At 43.7% G+C, this 18,367-nt stretch overlaps 1 protein-coding gene and 1 pseudogene across 1 annotated transcript in view; both read left to right on the top strand.

Annotated features, from left to right (window-relative positions):
* Positions 1 to 18,367, top strand: part of PGBD5 (piggyBac transposable element derived 5) — a 98,644-nt gene that overhangs the window by 20,016 nt on the left and 60,261 nt on the right. The gene's annotated exons all lie outside the window — the stretch shown is intronic.
* LOC119526661 lies at positions 4,982 to 6,367 on the top strand (annotated as a pseudogene).

The raw sequence follows: 18,367 nt of genomic DNA, 5'->3' as shown, positions 1-18,367 counted from the left end.
TCTGAGAGGGGACTGACTGGGCCAAAGTCTCATATTAATCTATGGGTGAGTCCAGTGTAACCTGGATTTTCCATCCTTGTCTTCTCATAGCACCCCTGCACGTATGCTGCCCTCAGCCCCCTTGGGCCATCGCAGGGTGGGGTAGAAGATGACCAACCCAAGACGAAAGGGGAGAGGAGACAGTAACCATATATCCCGTGGGTGTCGCAAATGTGCCTTAGCTCTGACAGCTCCCTGACACCAATTGCAAAACCAGGCGAGTAGCCCCCAGGACAGAGAACCTGAAAGGGCTGGGAGGTGAGGAGCAGAGGAGGAGACCTGGAATCCCCGTGGACCACAGACACCGGACACTGATACCAATACTGGACGGAGTGCCACAGAAGGCAGGGGGTTGGAGCTGCTCTCCTGCGTAGGCTTTATGGGGAAGGGAGAGTGATTTGGGCGGAGTTTACAGATCCTACTTTGCCCTGGTTCACAGGGTTATAGGAGGGGAAGGAGCTTGGCTGTGGCAGTTACACTGATCTTTTGGAGGGTGGTGGCCTGGGAGATAAAAAGTTAATTAGCATGTGTTGTTAAAAAACCTGGGTCAAAGAAATAGGGGTGGGAGTGTGCAGGGGGGAGGTCCTTTGAAGAGCTAAAGGGAGAATTTGAATGAGAAATCCAAGATTCTGGAAGATCCATAGCCCAGACAGAGGAACTAAATGAGCAAGAGAGGAAAGGAGTGAGCTGGAAAAGTGAATGCTGGAGGGGTGAGGGTGAGGTTACAGGGCGTTAAAGTATAACTCCTAGAGGTAGGGAAAGAGAAAGAGAGAGCCAAGGCTCTAAAAGCCACCTCAGTTTCTATCCATTGTCTGGATTGAATTGTGGGGCCGAGGGGCGGGGTGATGGTGTTGGTGATATTTTCCCCTTTTCTGAGCTCTGTTCCCTGCCTGTAGGAGACTCTGGGATTAGTCGGGAGCTTCTAGTAGAGAAAGTCTCTGATCTAGAATAGTCAGATGGGTGGGGCTCCTCCTTCTGGCAGCTCTTTAAAGTTGCTAAGTCCCCAGAGTGGCCACATACCTAAGTCTCTGTTTCCTCAGCCTGTGTGTCTCCTATCTCCTTCCCCTCTTCCCTGCACTCTGCAACCCCCCCCCCCCGCCCCCGCATGGTCTCCTGGCAGATATACAGGGGTTGCCCCTGTATGTGTCCCAGTGGGGTCTCCCCCAGCTCTGCCTCTCCCTCACAGCCCAGCACACTCCCCCCCTCCACCTCATATGCAGCTCAGGAACCAGTGCAGCTGTCTGTCCTTTTCTCTGCTGCTCCAGTCTCTTTGGCTAAGCACCCCCTGGCTGCTCACTGTTAGCCAGGCACGGTCTGCTCCTGTGTCCCAGGATTCCTTTGCAGCTTTGCCTCCTGCTTCCCAGGCCACAGAGCTTTAGAACGCTGTGGGTGACAGCCTGGTGTCATGGGGTGGGCGATCCATGACTTTGTGGGGAACTGCAAAGCTTTTCCAGAGATGATATCCTGAACCCCAAGCAGGAGTGCGATGAGGGACAGAGCTGGTGAGGAGCCAGTTAGTCACCAGGAGACGGACATGCCACACATCTGAAGAAAGGGGCACGGGGACCCAGTGGGAGCTAGGGGCGTCGCGGCTGCAGAGCAGAGGGTTTTGGCAGTAGATCTAGACAGTCTTCCTGCAAAGGACGTGTTCCCATGGTGCTCCAAAAAGGGGGATGTACAAGAGGGCAAAAGGGCCGAACAGACTCAAAATAAATTCTAAAGGCAGCTGCCATGGAGTCCTGTGTCCACCTATTGCTCTCCCAGGTGCTCCTGGGACAAAGCTTTGGATTTTTTTTTTCACTGAACTTTGGAGGTGGGGGGGAGGAGGAAGCTGCTTGGAATAAAGGATATTTGAAGCTTTTATTTTAGGAGGCTTGGGTGATGGCCTGCCATCAAAGCCTTCTGGCCCTGTGGATAGGCCCACGTAAGCCTTGCCCAGCCTCATGCTCACCCCTCAAGGACAGACTGGGTGGGGAGATGTCAAAGTAACCCTGACCATGCAAGCCTGTGCCATGGCCGAGGAGGCCGCAGATTGTTCTTGGCATCTTGGAAGGGCCGACCCTGCGTGGGCCTTCCCTGGGCGACGAGTCTTTTGGACGTCAAGTGCCAATGACCAAATCAGCACCTACCTCTCTCCATGTTGTCCACTGAAGCCCCGGGGTGGGACGGGGGCTGAGAAGAGCTCAAGCAAATCAGAGACAGTGGCCAAGATCAAGTCTAAAGTTTAGACTTCTTTTTTCTCCCCCACCCCCCTTTATTCTTTCCTCTTTCCATCTTGCTGCAATAAGTAGATACCACAGGCATGAACCTTTCTCAGACATGTAAATGGCAATTACCTTCTCTCCACTTAAGCTTCCAGGGGCACAGGGTGTATGAGTGGAGGGAAAACTGAGACAGCATTTGAGGATGACCAGAAACATCGGCTGTTTGATGATGATGATCATATGCATCGTCTGTGCTCTGAAACAGTCGCTGGTTAGGACTACCTGTAGTACCATGTACTTTCCAGTTGAGGTATTGAGTAGGGGATGCACCCTATGTTGGTAAAACTAGAGAGAATAGAAACTACTCCTGGTGTGTGAGGCCTAGAATTGGGTATTTGGCATTCATTTTTATATTAGCAAATCCTCCCAGCAACCCCTTCAGAGACAGTAATCCCCTCATTCTACAGATAAGGAGACGGAGGCTCAGAGAGGTTCAGCATTAAGTGCAGAGCTGGGATTTTAGTATCAGCTCTGACTCCAAAGCACATGTGGTGTGGCCCACGCTGCCCCCCTAGTGCCACGGGTGGATGGAGCACAGGTGGGGGAAGGGGGTGTGGAGCCTGTGTTTCTTTCACTGGTGATCTTAAATTCCAGCTTGCACAACGCTATGGTGGTCTGTTAGTGCAGTTACTGTTGTTCCACAGTTGGAAAAAAAAAAAACAGATTCCTGGGGTGATATTTTCTATAAAGTTAAATTGTATTCTATTTATCTAATCCTTTATTGGGATTCTACCCTCTTCTATTTTTTTTTTAATGTTAAATGACCTTTCTTTATGAAATAGGGGATAGTAAATCAAATTTGAGGATTTGGGGGAGGGATGCAAGCTTAGTGTTCTTAGTTGCCAAAATAAACGTTGGCACCCCAACATGATCGCTCTTATTTTTCTAATTATTATTGATCTGTGATATCCAAAAGCCTGTCGACACAGACACCTTTCACATCCTCTTTGCCTCCCTCTGATGGAGAAGATTCTTCACCTTGGCCCTGATGCAATCACTCACCGTCTCCAATTTGCTTTGGGTCTCTCTGGCCCCCTTTCACACCATGGCTGCCACTGAGCAGCATGAGAGGCAGGTGTTCATTTTGTGAGCATCACCGTGGAAGCTCCCCAAAGTGCTTAAAAAGAAAAAAATAAATAAAAAGAAGTAAGATTTCTATTTGGAAATCTGGGTAACGAAGCCTCACTATCCTATTAAGTATCACTCCAGCTTTTTTTCTATGAAAAGTTTATTTCATTTTCCTTTCCTTTCTAACCACATCATTAAATTTAGTGAATGCCCAGCAGGACTTGTGTGTCTGGCTCCCTGAGGAAGAGAAGGCAGCTTTGTCCTTTCCTCTGGGGCAGGCTCGGTCAGCTACTGAGTATGGAAGAAAGATGTGCAATTTATGGCTTCATTTTTGTCTAATGGTGTAACAAAGATTAATGCAAGGCATTCTGGGTCTCATAGAATTGTAAAGCCCATTCTATTTATTGGGTACTAGAAATGGAGAGGATGAGGTTTATCACTCTTGGAAACAGCACGTTCTCTTACTTGCACCAAAAATAGTGTAGGTGCAGTGTTTTATTGATGAGCAAATACAGCTCTTTGTCTTCACAGCATTACATGCTTTAAACCATAGTCCTGAAACTGTTCTACAAAAATCAGAAGTATGTTGTGATGTAACCCAAAGGGTGTTGAGGAGGAGGGAGAGGAGGAGGAGGAGGAGGAGGAGAAGAAGAAGAAGAAGAGGTATAATATTACATTTGCAGAGCAGGTTATGCATTTCACAGGTACCAGCATCATACATGGGTTGCACCTTAGTATATACATTCTATTATGACGTCATTGGAGAACTTCTTTATCTTTGAAACCTCTGTTACATCCCTGTGGGGAAAGAGAGAGAAAACTAATATTTTTTTTCCCTAGGGGAGAAAATGAGAGAGCAAATTGGAAAATTACTCAACTGTAGTACCATATGCAGTCTCTAAATCCTTCATAAATATTTTGATGACTAGTTAATAGAGCGAGTCAGGACACTGTCTTGGACCCTCACATTTAGATGTTATAATTAAGCCTTTGCCAGTGATTATGACAAGCCCGCAGAAATTTGGCCAGGCAAACTCTGTCCTTCGGCCATCTCCCCCATTGCTTTCTTGGTGTACTAAGCCCGTCACTAGGACCAGTCAGTATGAAATGGAGGGGGAGAAACTGGCACTGAGCACCTGATAAAACCCACACACAATGAATCAGCCCCTCAAAATGCTGCAACCAAGCATTCCCCTAGCCCAGTGATTTTGTGCTGTAGGAGTTAGCGTGACTCTCTTGGGTGGGGCAGGTAGGGGGTGAGTGGAATTTGAAAACCCTCTGGGTACTTCTGATGCCACATCCTGACTCTGGATGAGATACCCCATCTTACACATGGGCTTGCCCTCTCCCTAGTTGAAGTTCACCTGCAAAGATTACCAGGAACACAACTGCTGTCAAACTAATTCAGGGCTTTTTTTTTTTTTTTTAAGTTTGCTGCAGCGAGAATACACAGTAGAGGAACCTTGGGACATCTGGGTAAGAGCAAATTAGAAGAGTCTATTATAGGGTCTGGGCTTCCACTGGGTGTTTCTAAGGAGGGTTTAAGGAAGCAAAGGCCGGTTGTGGATTGGATGATGTCAAGATGCAGGGCCAAGGATCAAGCCTCTTGGTTGTTTTTATCTAGGAGGTGGGAGCATTAACATGGAGCTGGAATCATTAGCGTTAAAGAAGCAGTCGTCCCCATGGTAGTTGGAATTGAGGGATGTTTAGTTATTTTTAAGGTTGGAGAGTGTCCTTGTCTCTGTCCTGTTCCACCACAGTCTGATTATTGTTTGCAAAATGGGGCATATGTTCTGTGAGGAATAGCCCAGCCTAGTCATCAGCTGCTAACAGGGCTGTGTTTCATTTTCCCACCCTCCCATTTGCTGGCTGTGTGATCTTGGGTAAATCACTTCTCCTCTGGACCTCAGTTTTCCCCTTTATAAAAGTTGAGGATGGGGGCGTGTGCTCCCTCGGTGCAGCTAGTCCGCCTGCGTGAGTGGGGGTGGCGGGCCTCAGACTTGGGCCTTCCCTCCTGACTGTTCAGCGCGATGTCTTCGGCTGTGAACTGGGCTGGTCCCCAGTCACTGGTGGGAGCTGCTGCAGCTCTGGCAGCACCACCAAAACCCGCCAGAAATGGAAACCTCCACAAAATCGTTATGTCTTTGGATGATATAATCAAAGTGAATCAAAAAGGAGGAAAGAAGCAGAATTTTCTAAGACTAAATGGAAGACTCGAATAAAGTGGTACCCGGCAATTCAGGATAAGAATACGATGGGGAATCCAAAAGAATTCTGATTTTGGTAAGAAAAGTCTGATCTGTAGAGAAAGAGTCATGCCTGGAAAGAGACGTCCTTATGGGGTTGTCACTGGCCTTGCAGCTAGGAAAGCAACTGGAATTCGAATAGGAATCAGACCTGTAAATCGACCACCTCTAAGTGACAAGAATATGGAGGGATATTTTCCAGTATTAAAAAGGGAGGCAAACCTGAGACAAACTGAAGTGCAGAGGAAACCAGTTGCCGTTCTTAAGAGACCTAACCAGTTAAACAGAAAAAATAACATTCCAGCCAATTTTACCAGAAGTGGAAATAAATTAATCCATCAGAAAGACACACGTCTGGCAACTTTTCTTTTCAGAAGAGGCCTGAAGGTTCAGGCCCAGTTGAACACAGAGCAACTGCTCGACAATGTAATGGCAAAGAGAACTTGTCAATGGCGAACTTCCATCACAAATGGGGGAATTTTAATGTATCCATTGACAATCCTGCAGCAGTGCAGTGCTCAGTAACTCAGAAACCACGGTTAGCTGGTACTGCTGTATCCTCATTTTTGGCAAAGTGAGAGCAATCTGATATAAAGAAGGTTCCTAAAGGTCTACCCCTACAATCTGACATAAATAGTGTTGGAAAACAGACAGGGATGACTTTGAATGAGCGATTTGGAATCCTAAATGAACAGAGCCACTGTCACATTCAACAGGGGAGGAAGCCACTTTGTAGGGATGACTATTTAAAAAGTTGAATTGCTTGAAGAGCTTGTTATAGAAATTCAAGAAACTTTATTGCAAAATATTCACATGACTAAATAAGTATTTTTATTTTTGAATTTTTTTTTAAGCATGTATAAAATAATGCTTTCAAAGAATAACAGGGAATATATACCTATCTGTTCTTAAAGTTTTCATGGTTGGGTCAGTAGAACAATCCTCTGTTTGACTTTTTTTTTTGCTCCTCATGCAGCAGAAGAAAGACAAATATAGAAATCAATTATTTTTATGATATTGGTATTTAGTATCTCATCTCCTTTGCCTATTTTTTTAGACTTTGCCATGGTAAATCTTGATCATTGGAAATATGAGTAGGTCCTTTTGTTGCTGTTACTTATACTTTAGTAGTGTTGATGTAATAAGTGCAGTTGCCTTTTCTTCAGTAGAAATGTTAAAAAAAATTCATTAGAATTCCAGTTTGGGGTTTTAAGATTTATGGGAATACCTATATGTAACTCAGGTTTTTTTTTTTTTTTTTCTGATAGTGTTAGTTTAATCTCCCAGAATGGTAAATCTTTAGTGACAAACTTTTAATAAGAAATGTGGCTCTAGGCATTAGTCTCAGTTTGGTGTTCAAAGTCTGTAAATGCATGTTTACAAAGTTATCTGATGGGACCCTGTAGGAGAAGGTCCAATGTAAAAAAAATCTCACAATTTGTGGTAAGTAAACAAAGAAATCATGAAAGGAAGTAGCAGGTTGAAGAACAGGTAACTGAGTGAAAAACTTCAAAACCCAGGCCATAGGTATTCTGTTTGGATATAGTGTAGTCTTGGCTGTAGTGTCCACAAGGAATTTTTCAAATTGTATTTGAAAGAACTATAATTATTAAAATGGATTGAGTCCCTTAGATATTGTGGTAGTAAAATTAATAACCATAAACTTCTAGACTTTCTTCTTATTCAAAAAGTTGATTTTATAAGCTTTTAAACTTGCTAAGTTAAGCAGTATACAACTCCAAAAACAAAGAAAAAATGCAAAAGTGATGAGAGTTGCATTATAACCTTCCTTTATACCTCTCACCTTGATTTAATTTATGGTATAAAGTTGAGGCATTTGTGGGGTGAAAAAATTTGTTTTTTTCCCCTTCTGAGGTGGTGTGAGGAGTTTTCTGTTATGCCTAGATCTAAGAGTCCTGAGATAGTTACATTAATACTTACAATATACTATAAGTTGCATTATGGTATAATGCCAAAATGCAGAAAAATATACCAGCTACAAGTTTTAATTTTGGTCATTATGAAGCTTGACCTTTTGGTTTTCTATCACGTTAAAACCTCTAAATAGATGTTATTTTCTCTAGAGTATAATGTTAGTGTTTACTTTTCCTATTAAAAAAAATTACACTATCACTCTTGCCTGCCTTGGGGGTGGGGAGGAAGGTAATTAATACCTTCCCTGACCCAGACACTCTCATTTTCGGAAAAGGTAAAGTTCTCAAGTCCTACCCCAAATTATTTCAAACGTATTAAATTCTTCCATATCCCACACTACACATAAATCATACATGGTATGTGAGCTAAGTTGCCATTGACCAGTTGGCATAAGGTTAAATTTTATCTACTTTAATTAAACATTTTTAATTGTATTTTCCAATCCTGTTTGTGTATTATGGAGTCAATAAAACTTTTTCAGGGCTTGATTATTTCTGTGAGCCCTTTTTTAAAACTTCAGTTCCTGGGCACCATGCCTACACTGCCCAAGAAATTGAAAGGCTTCGCTTCCCTGCCTGCAGAAATACTGAAGACCATGAGTTCTTAGAAGTCTCCTGGATAAAGTTTGGGGAGTCTTTGGAATCCTTAATATGTCTGACTTCCCATCTCATCTCTCAGAAACGACAAAATTGGAAAGGTGTGGGAAGGAAATGAAGATGAGGATGGTCAGTCAACAGTAGCAAGAAGGGATCACTGACCACAGAAAAGGGATAAAAGAACTGTGATGGCTCCCATTGGTTGAGCATCTCCTGGGGGCCAGGTTCTCTCCTAAACACTATTTAGCTATTTCATTTAAGCTCATCCTCACCACAGCCCAAGTACTGTGTTGAAATAAAAATTATTTGGGGTTTGGGTATTGTAAACAACACTGTTGACATCTGTTTTGGCTACTTAGAGGATCTCTTCTTGACTCTGTTAAAATTACTGAGACACCAAACATGGGGCCCAGTGAAAAACAGAGGTGAAGGTGGGGAATAGTGCTCCAACATTTCGTTTCTGCCAGTGGCCTGGTCTCCTACCTCAGAGTCTGGTGCCTCTGGGGGTGCCATCCTCAGGGAATTCAGTGGAAATGATGCACCTCCAAGTGGGGTAACCCAGCAGCACAGAATGAGGAAGTCAGTCATCTAATTCCCAAACATTAGCCACTCCTCTTTTGAATAAAATTGAGAAAATATTTGTTTTTTATTGTCATTTTAGGCTTCACAATACGAGTGACTCCCGGGGAGAAGCACCCTGCTTCTGCCCTGCTCCTAATCCGCAGCACCTCTTCATGTCTCATCCTGAGCCTTGCAACTCAAAGTGTGATCCCTGGGCCAGCAGCACAGGTGTCACCTGGGAGCTGGTTGGAAGTGCAGATCTAGGGCCCTCCCCGACCTACTGAATCAGAATCTGTATTTCAGCAAGACCTCCAGGGGGTTTCTGTGCACTTTTAAGTTTGAGTAGCACCTTTCTTCACCCCGTTGTATATTTGGAGATGTGAATGTTTCTATATCCAGGAACGGAAGTGGTTTGGGGAAATAGGCACTCCAGGCTAAATTTCTCTCCATGCCACTTGAAGATAAGAAAGCATAAATAAAATAAATGGAAAAGGTCTCTCAGCTCTTCTGCTTAAAGCTGGTGGAGAGGAAAATGATAATATTGTGAAAAAGGTAGAATTTGTATTGGGGGCCCAGGTGCTCTGCTGGCCTCAGCCTTTGCAAGGCACTTCTGCTTCTTATGTCTCTGTATTAAAACTTCTTTTGACACTTAAGAAAGATTGATGAAAACATTATGTTGAGTCATTAATGCTAATCATTTGTTTCCCTACCTGAACATCTTTGAGGTTTCTAATTTTTAAAAGGACACAAAGCCCTCCCTGCCCATCCCCCGTTGCAGCCTACAACGCCCTGCTTGGTTTGGCCCCAGATCCCAGTCTGCGTTGGTCTCTTACTCACTCCCTCCACTTAGGACGTAAAGGCTCTTAACCCAAAGGAACAAAAGTATAATGATGGAATTTCAAGAATTTCCACTAGTGGGAGATTTACCATAGTAATATAATGAGAAGAATTATGAGGGTCGGATCCATAGATTACTGTGTGCTCTTTGACAAGACCAACCCGATGCAGCTGATGATGGCCAGGCTGATGCACTCAGGATCTAGTTTTTGTCATCTGTGCACCCCGATCTCGTGGAGTTGGTTCATTCATTCACTTGATGAAGCTATAGGGAGACCAACCATTCGTGTTTGCACAGGACTGACAGGTTTTCTGGGACCCTGGGCATTGAAGGCATGGGCAAGGTGTTAAGGGCTAACTGAATGTTCGATATTTTTATTCCTTGAGTGAAAGGATGCTGGCTTTCTGTTTAAACTTTTTCTGATTGGAGTTTGGTAGGGACCTGTCTGGCCAATTGTTTTGTGTGCTGGCCTGAGAGCTCCATTTTTTAGAAGCCTGACAATTGTGCAGGCACCTGGTCGTTAGTTGGCTTTACCTTGCTTTTTATCTCCATTTCTGGCTTCTCAAACAAGACATATTTCGGTGGAAGGAAGCTTTGGGCTCGTGTCTTGTGGATAAAAGGCTGTGTGGGCTGGCAGACTGAGCAGTGAAGGGGATGGAAGCCAAGGGATGAGAGAAACAAAGATGAGACTGTCAAATTAGGTTAGTCATTCCCCCACCTGTGATTTTGCAAATAAATGATCAGTGGTAATGGAACTTAGGAAAACTACCAGCCTATTTATCCATTTGATGTGAATCAAACCAAGCATGGCTGAAAAACTTCCTGACTTAAAAGGAATTGGTTTGCTGTATGGACAGGAAAGGATTCCTGATTTCTTTGGGGAATACTTTTTGGAAAGAAGGTCAGGGAAGCTGGAGAATGACAGTTGGGAAAGTATTGGAACATGCATTTCAACCATTTGAATTCAGTTTAAGATGTTTATTGAGTATCCTGTTAATAAAAACAAGAAACTAAAATAGGCAGACACAAGAGGGCATGTATATTAGAACTTTTGACATTTTGACTTTTGACAGTTTGGTGATAATGTAGATTTTGACTGCATGGTGTAGGAGATAGGGGGAAGGGAAACAAATTCTGAGGGATGTGTGTTCTAAAAACTTGGCCAGGTGGGTACAGCATGGTGCAATGTGATTTTGTGTAAGGTGTCTGGAGCGAGATGGAGCCAGATTCAAATCCTGCCTCTGATGTGTAGGTAGAGCTGGGGGTCCTTGGGCAAAGTACATTATCTCTCCTGTTCTCTTTATTGAACACCTTCAAGTGCTGGGCAATCTGCTAAACAGTTGCCATATGTGTTCTCAATTCAGCGTCATAACAAATATGTGGGGTCATTTTATTATCCACATTTCACACATGAAGGAGTGAAGACTTAGAGGATAGAAGGAACCCGTTCAGTGGCACACAGGTGGTAAAGGGCAGAACAAGGATCCCAGGTTTGTTTGACTCTCCTCTTATGCTTGCTGTCTCTTAACCTCAGTTTCCTCATCCGTAAAGTGGACATTCTGGTGATTATAGGAAATAGCGTTTTAAAGTCCTTAACACAGTTCTCTGTCCTGATAGGTGATTGATTAAACACTAGTCCAGTCCCTTCCTCCTTTTAGTACTTAAACATTGCCCTGAAGCTGTTTCCAGAAATACTGATATTGACCCAGAGTTTGTCGACTTTCCAGGTGCCTTCACTTATTTACTCTTCCCTGGATCATGGCGAGGATCCTGGTTAAAGTATTTTCATAAAGTAAACATGTTTTTAGTCGCCATATCCAACTTTGCTTTTTGCAATGGTGACAGTTAAAATGGCTGCCTTTTATTTTGCCTGTCAGCCTAGCATGCCAAATGGAAGAGCCTTTTTTCTTATTACTTTTTTCCTCATGTTATATTCATGCACAGCCCTGGGGTTGAAATTTCAGTTGCACACATGTGGGGTTTTCAGGATTTGCATGTATATTCCCCCAGATAACTCACTGTCTCCTCTTGTTTGCTGAATCACAGTGCAGTCTTCTGGCTGTGGGGCCTTGACTTTGAATTGAGAGGCAGATGCTTTAGTGATTACAAGTTTCCTTCCTACAGCAGGGGATTGGCAAATAATTGTATTGTTTTTTTAAGGAAGAATTTTAAGCAATGTCTTAGAGAGCCCAGAACCACAGCTTTTTACATGACAGGGAAAATGAAAAGAATCCTTAAAATACTTGGATTTTTGATTGATTTTGGAAAAGGAAGCTTGACTGAGATTCCATTTAAGTGGTGACAGGATGAGAAACTTGAGCAATCTTAAAGCCCATCTAGGATGGTCAGCCCATGGGCATGTGCCCCAAATATCGCAGATTTCCAGAATCAGTGCTGATGTCTACCTCCATCCCTTTTAAAACACACAGGAACATTCATTTTTTGTAGGAAAAATTAGAAAGTATCTCTAAGCAAAAAGAAAAATACCATAAATTCCCATCACTCTAAGCTAAATATTGTTTGAATTTTGGCAAGTATCTCTCTATCTATCTATCTAGCCATCCATCAATCATCTATTTTAATTTAAAAATGAACTCATACTCTACTGTTTTATAACAGTATATATAAACAAGCTTTCATCAATAAATATACATCTTCATCTTTCTACTCAAAGTGTGGCTATGGACTAGCAGTATCAGCATCCCTGGGGAGCTGGTGGGATTTCTGGGCCCCACCCCAGACCCACTGAATCAGAATCTGCCTCGTAACAAGATCCCCAGGTGATTTTTATGCACATGAAAATTTAAGAGCTTACTGACATCATTTTAAGTAGCTGCCTAATATTGCATTTTATAAATGTGCTATAATTTACCAATAACCAATCTCTTATTATTGAACATTTAGGTTTTGCACAGATTTTCACTTTTATTGTCAGTGCTTTGATGAACATCTTTATACCAAATGTCTTTGTCTCCTTGTCTGACTAGCTTCCTAGGTTATGTTAGTAGAAGCAGATGTGCCTTTTAAGATCTTTGAATAGTTGCCGAATTTCACTGCCATCAGTAGAGCAAATGCCCATTTCCCCAAGCCAATTCTGGCCATTATCCTTCAATTTTTTAAGTATAAAAAATAATTATACTTAAGTACTTGATAGTTTGAAGGAAATAAAAGGTATCTCATCACCGATGGTTATTTGATTAATAGGGTGGTTAAACATACATTCATTTACTTATTAGTCTTTTGTGTTGATTGTATAAATTGTTCAGGTCCTTTGAGGTGGCTGTCATTTTTCTAGTGATTGATAAAAACGCATTATATGGTTAGATAGTATCTCTGTGAAAAGTTGCTGCAAATATAGGCTCAATTGCAAATAGGTTCTTGTGTCCCATCTTTGGACTATGTTCCAAATGCAGAAAGGGCTTTTGGAAAAGGAAACCTGAATTTAGGAAAATATGTGCAACATAACTAGACAAACTTTCTCCTTTAAAACAAATAAAAATCATTGCTTGTAGAAGAAATAGAGTTCAAGGTTCTGACTGGACATTGTAAATCAAGATGGTCTATTTCTGCTACTTTAGGGGCCCACTGAGCTTTAGAAAGGGTACATTACCATTTTCTTTCCTTTTTAGACACTAGATATTTTCAGAGGGTGGAGCTGGAAGCACTTTTAATTTAAAAAAAAATAAACCTTGAAACCTCTAGCAGACAGATAGCAGTATATATGTATATATAGAGAGAGTATCTTTAGACACAATTTTTAAGATTTCTAAATGGAAAACAGACAGAGACACAGGCAAGAAATGTGTTTTAAAGGATGTTCTAAATGGCCTTACTTGTAACCTCATTTCCAGGATTCCATTATTTCTGAGCCAATGATAAATTAGCCTTGCTGATAGTACCTTCTCTCTTGATCCTGATTCAATTACTTATTAAGAAACCAGTATGGTTTCGACTTAGAATTAGAATAAAGGGCAAAGATGGTCAGGATATAAGATTGCCCCCAAAGGCCCATGGACTTTGGGGGAAGAGCCTTTAATGTCACAGAGCCTCAGAAAAAGTGACTGAACTGATAGCTTGCACAGGAACAGCTACCAGAAAGATGGTCCATGATGTTCGGCAGGGCCCTTTAGATCAGTGACCTTGAATCATGTGCTGGTGTTAAGAAATAGGTTCTCTTTTTCTTAGCAGAAAAGGAGCTATGTAGCTGGCACGAGTCTGCCCTCCAGCAGTATTTCCCGCCCGCTAAAGGGACTCCGAGGCTGTATACAGTATGTGCTTCCAGGACCTCCTTCAACAACTAGAGAGTGATTCTGCACTAAAACCGACGGCGCTGACTCTCAGAGCAATAGTTTGTTCATTTAACAATTACATCTTGGGTTCCAACTGGCACAGGAAGTCATAAGGAGAGCTCCCAAAGAAGAAGCAGGTGTGACCAAAGCTTACAATATAAAAGTATAAATAACAGTAGTCCACAGGAGAAAGTGAAATGTTTTCTGAAAAAGATATAACTTGCTTGATAATCCAGAGGATGGAGTGAATTTATTAAAGATGAGGACAGTAAGAAAAGTTTTATGAAAAAGGTCACAGTTGAGCCGGATTCTGTAAGCCCTGTAGAGGATGCATATGGGGGGTGAGAGAAAGGGCAGCTGGAGGGCACAGTATGGACAGGGCTGGGTTAGCATGGCTCTCTGGAGGAAACTGGGGTCATTGAGAGGACCAGGACTTAGGGCCATGGGTGGAGGAGTGCTGAGAAATAATACGATTGCAGAGCCAGGAAGGGCTGGTTTCCGCTCAGCCCTAGCTTCCTGGCTACGGAGTTGGAAGAGAAAAGAGAGCACCAGGGAAGTCACTGAGCAGGGCGGATGGCTAGGATTTGCATTAGGCACTCAAGGGCTCCCCTGCTCTTGCAGCAGGGAATCGCTCAGGTTAATGGTGACGATAACAATAATATAAATGTAAATGGTGATTGACGTTTACATCTTGCTCTGCTAAGTGCTTTACGGCTGACTGTCCAGGCTGGCCAAGGCGTGTGCTGGGCAGGGATGGTGGAAGCCCAGGCTGGGAGAGGGTGCAGCCTTCAGCTCGGTGTTGGGGACTAGACAGCTGGTCTACTGCTCCGTGAGACATCCAGCACCAACCATCTGGCAGAGATGCCAAAACTGTTTCCACCCAGAGAAGTGCTGCCCTTGTCATCCAGGAAGGTGCCAGTGACTCACTAGCACCAGTGAGGCCAGCAGGGCATGGAGTCCCTCCGGAAGCTAGGTGGGCGCTGAATGTACCCTTTCCCCCAGGGATGCTCAGAGATGCGGTGGGTGGCTGAGTGTGAAGTCTCCTGGCACCAATCTGTTTTGAACACACCCTGAGCATGAGGGTTGCTCTGTGGGAAACTCGGGCTAAGTATGTCACAAGCTGAAAGGGGAACAAATGGAGAATAAATGCGTTCTGGACTTGGACACACAATGCTTGGGTTTGATTTCTAGCTCTGACTTGACAATTCAGGTAAATTCCTCCACCTCTTTTAGCCTCCAGTTTCCTTATCTGTAACGTAAATGAAATCATAGGTGTTTCAGAGTCTTATTGTGAAAACAGCCCTAGAGAGCGTGTAGAAAGCAGTTTTTAAGCTATTCAGGACTCTGCACACTGAAGAATGCATGGCCCTTGTTATTATTCCATCTCTACGGAGAACATGGCCGAGGCAGCACTGCCAACAGGTACCAGGCTTCCCAGCTAGGACTTCTAAAACCTGCCTGTGTGCAGTTGTGTGTGGAGCAGTCTGCTTGTGGATGCTTATGGCCATTTCTTACTTTCCTCTCTGCCATTTCTATTATTTCTGATTCATTGCATCACATTCTCTTGGGTCGCTTCAGATGCTCTTGCATTTATCACACTTAAATTCTCCCCTCCTCATAGGATCTCACAGCTGAGGTTGGTGCACCTGGATCTTGGGTACAAATGTGGGTACTGACCTGCACAGCTTCCTTCTGCTGGGTGGGCATTTGCTTTCAGGATTTTATTTATGAATCATAAAGTCATAATCTGTGCTTGGCTTGGGTAGTGCTTTGCATCGTCTCTCTCCTTTCTGCAGATGCACAGATTCTCAGCAGCAAGAATAAGCAGCTGTTGTATATGTGGGGTTGGAAGGTGGGGAGGGGTAGGTTGGTTGGATGAGGTCCTATCCAAGAGGGTGGGTGGTTGGAATCACAGTTTCCTCCAGGAGTGACCAGCCTTCAGGGTGCAGGCCTGGCCTCGGCTGCCGCGAGGGCCCGGCACAGGGAGATGTTGCCTCTCCGCTGCTGATTACATTGAGTTGGCATCTGAATTAAGAAGTCGCAACAGGATTAATTTCTCTATGTAATTAAGTAGAGGAAAATGGCATGAAAGTACTGCCTGTCTCTTCAAGCGACACGTTCCCAAGCGGGGCTTTGTTTTCCATCCTGCGATTACAAGAAAAGGCCATTTAGTTTAATTAACTTGGAGAGTATCAAACAAACCGCACCCACCCGGGGCTGGCCTCTGGTCCGCCTTTAGACAGACACTTCTTGAGCGCCCACCATGTATGAGAAAGTGCTGAGTTCTGAATCTGCCTTGCAGGACAGCCCAGCCTAGGGCAGTAGACAAACACAAACTCGGTGATTACAATCAGCTGTAACAAGGTAGCAATTAAGAGCTGAGACTCAGGATCCAGACTTTCCGGGTTCAAACCCAGCCACTTGGGCAAATCACTGAATCTCCTGATGCAAGTTTCCTTCATCTAAAAAAAGAGGGACAATCATAATATGTCATAGGGCAGTCTGAAGTTAAATGAGCTAATATGTGTAAGTGCTTAGAACAGCACTTTATCCTATTGGATGAGTGAATAGATCACTAGGAGGGGATGCAGAGGAAGGAGTAACTGACTCCTGGGTGGCTGAAGGGGTAGTTGGGGAAGGATTCATAGAAGTGAGGGATATTTGAGTTGGGTGTTAAAGGATAAGTAGGAGTGTGTGGAAGATGGGAGGTTAACCATGCAAAAGCAAGGAGGCCTGAAATATGTAGCATATTGGTGAACCTTAGTAGTTTAGTGTGGCTGAAACCTTGGAGTAAATAGTACAAAAAGCGAAAGTAGGAGATGAGGTGTAGAAGGTAGCAGAATACTCCTGAAGAGGATTTTTTAATTTTTTAAATACAATTTTATTGAGATGTATCCACACACCATACAAACCATTGGAAGTATACAATAATTGGTTCCCAATGTATCCACATAGACAAATGAAGGTTTTTGACCTTTACCACTGTAGACGGTGAGCCCATGAGGGACTTAAGTAGGGGTGTTGCATGATGAGGATCATGTTTTTTTAAATTAGCTCTGGTAATAGTGAGGGTGGAGATGGGGAGAGGCTGCCTAGAGGCTCTTAGCCCAGTTCTGAGGAGACGTGAAGGGCCAGGGCAGTTGGGCTGGGAGGAGCAGAAGATCAACTGAAATTGAGATTCAGGATGTGGGGTTGAGGGAAGAGGCAGGGCTGAAGGAGTGCTCCGAGGTTGCTGGCTGGTACCGCCCTCGAGGATGGGGGTGTTGGTAACCGAGAAGGAGAGCAGGTGTGGAAAGCAGGTTGGGCAGGAAGCGGGAGATGACGAGTATGGGCTCATGCTGGGCTTCAGGTGCCCCATCAGAGTTGGACATAGAGGTGGTGAGCTCAGAGTGGTGGAACTGGGTGAGAATTTGGAGGTCATATGAGTATAGACTGTGGCTGGTGATGAGGAACTTCTTCCCTGCTCGTCCTTGGCATGGCTTCATGAAGTAGAACGAGTCTCCCCTTCAGGAGAGATGATCAGTCAGATGATCAATCAGATGATGATTAATCAGATGATCCGCCTAGTACCTGTGCTACCTGGGAACCGTGGACAATGGCCAGTCTCTTTGGGTTGACTCTCATCAGTGTCATTATTTATAAAGGAGGTTGGTATTGGCCCTACTTACAGGGCTGTTGAGAAGATCAAAGGAATGAACATTTTTGTGAGTGCTTTGTGACCTGAGTAATTTCTTATTTCTTCCTGGACATGTGGTCTTCACCCAGTTGCCGGAGGTGCTGGCCTGGCTGGAGATTGGATGGGCTTTAGGGGAAGCCTCCATGGTCAAAGACAGACTGGCCTTTGTCCTTCCAGAGTTAAGTAGAGCAGACAGAGAGCGAGTGGGTGGTCCACATTGGAGGCAGAGAGAGCAAGTGATGCTATATGGAGAACCACAGCACAACTAGGAGAAATCCCACGTCTCCCAGCTCTAGGCTATACCCCAGTTTCATTTCTTCCCGGATTCTAAAGCGTCCTTGGGTGTATGTAGGTGAGCATACACTCACTAGCCATGGGAAGGTTTTTGATGCAGCAAGGAAAGGGATGGCATGTGCGACTTTAGGGGATGGATGATGGGGAGAAGGTGTTTTATGTGCTTGGCACTCAGCATCAACTTGACAGTAAATCCTGCTTTTGAAAGAATCACCTGATGACCCTTTTATTATAATAATTTATTTATTTTTATTGTATCATATTTTGTGATTTTTATTATTTTATGTATATATTTATTATTATAAAACTGCCAAGGCCATGACGTCATTCCATAGTGCCCTGTTAGATCCTGTCTCTAACAGAGAGGCAATGGAAGGTGGGAGCAGATGCAGTAACATGTCATTTCCTATGTGGTGGTTTAAAAATCATAATCAAGGACAGGAGGTACATGAACCAAAATGTCCCCAAGATAACTTCTGTCGCTCTTGATTTCAAAAGTGAAAATCTGTTTTTGTTTTTCTAATAGCCTGTGATCTCCTCCCTGTTCTCCAAGTCCTTGCA

This window comes from Choloepus didactylus, chromosome 2 (assembly GCF_015220235.1).
Source record: "Choloepus didactylus isolate mChoDid1 chromosome 2, mChoDid1.pri, whole genome shotgun sequence".
NCBI classification, from domain to species: domain Eukaryota; kingdom Metazoa; phylum Chordata; class Mammalia; order Pilosa; family Megalonychidae; genus Choloepus; species Choloepus didactylus.
The sequence above is the reverse complement of the archived record's forward strand: the minus strand, read 5'-3'. Positions and strand labels throughout refer to the sequence as shown.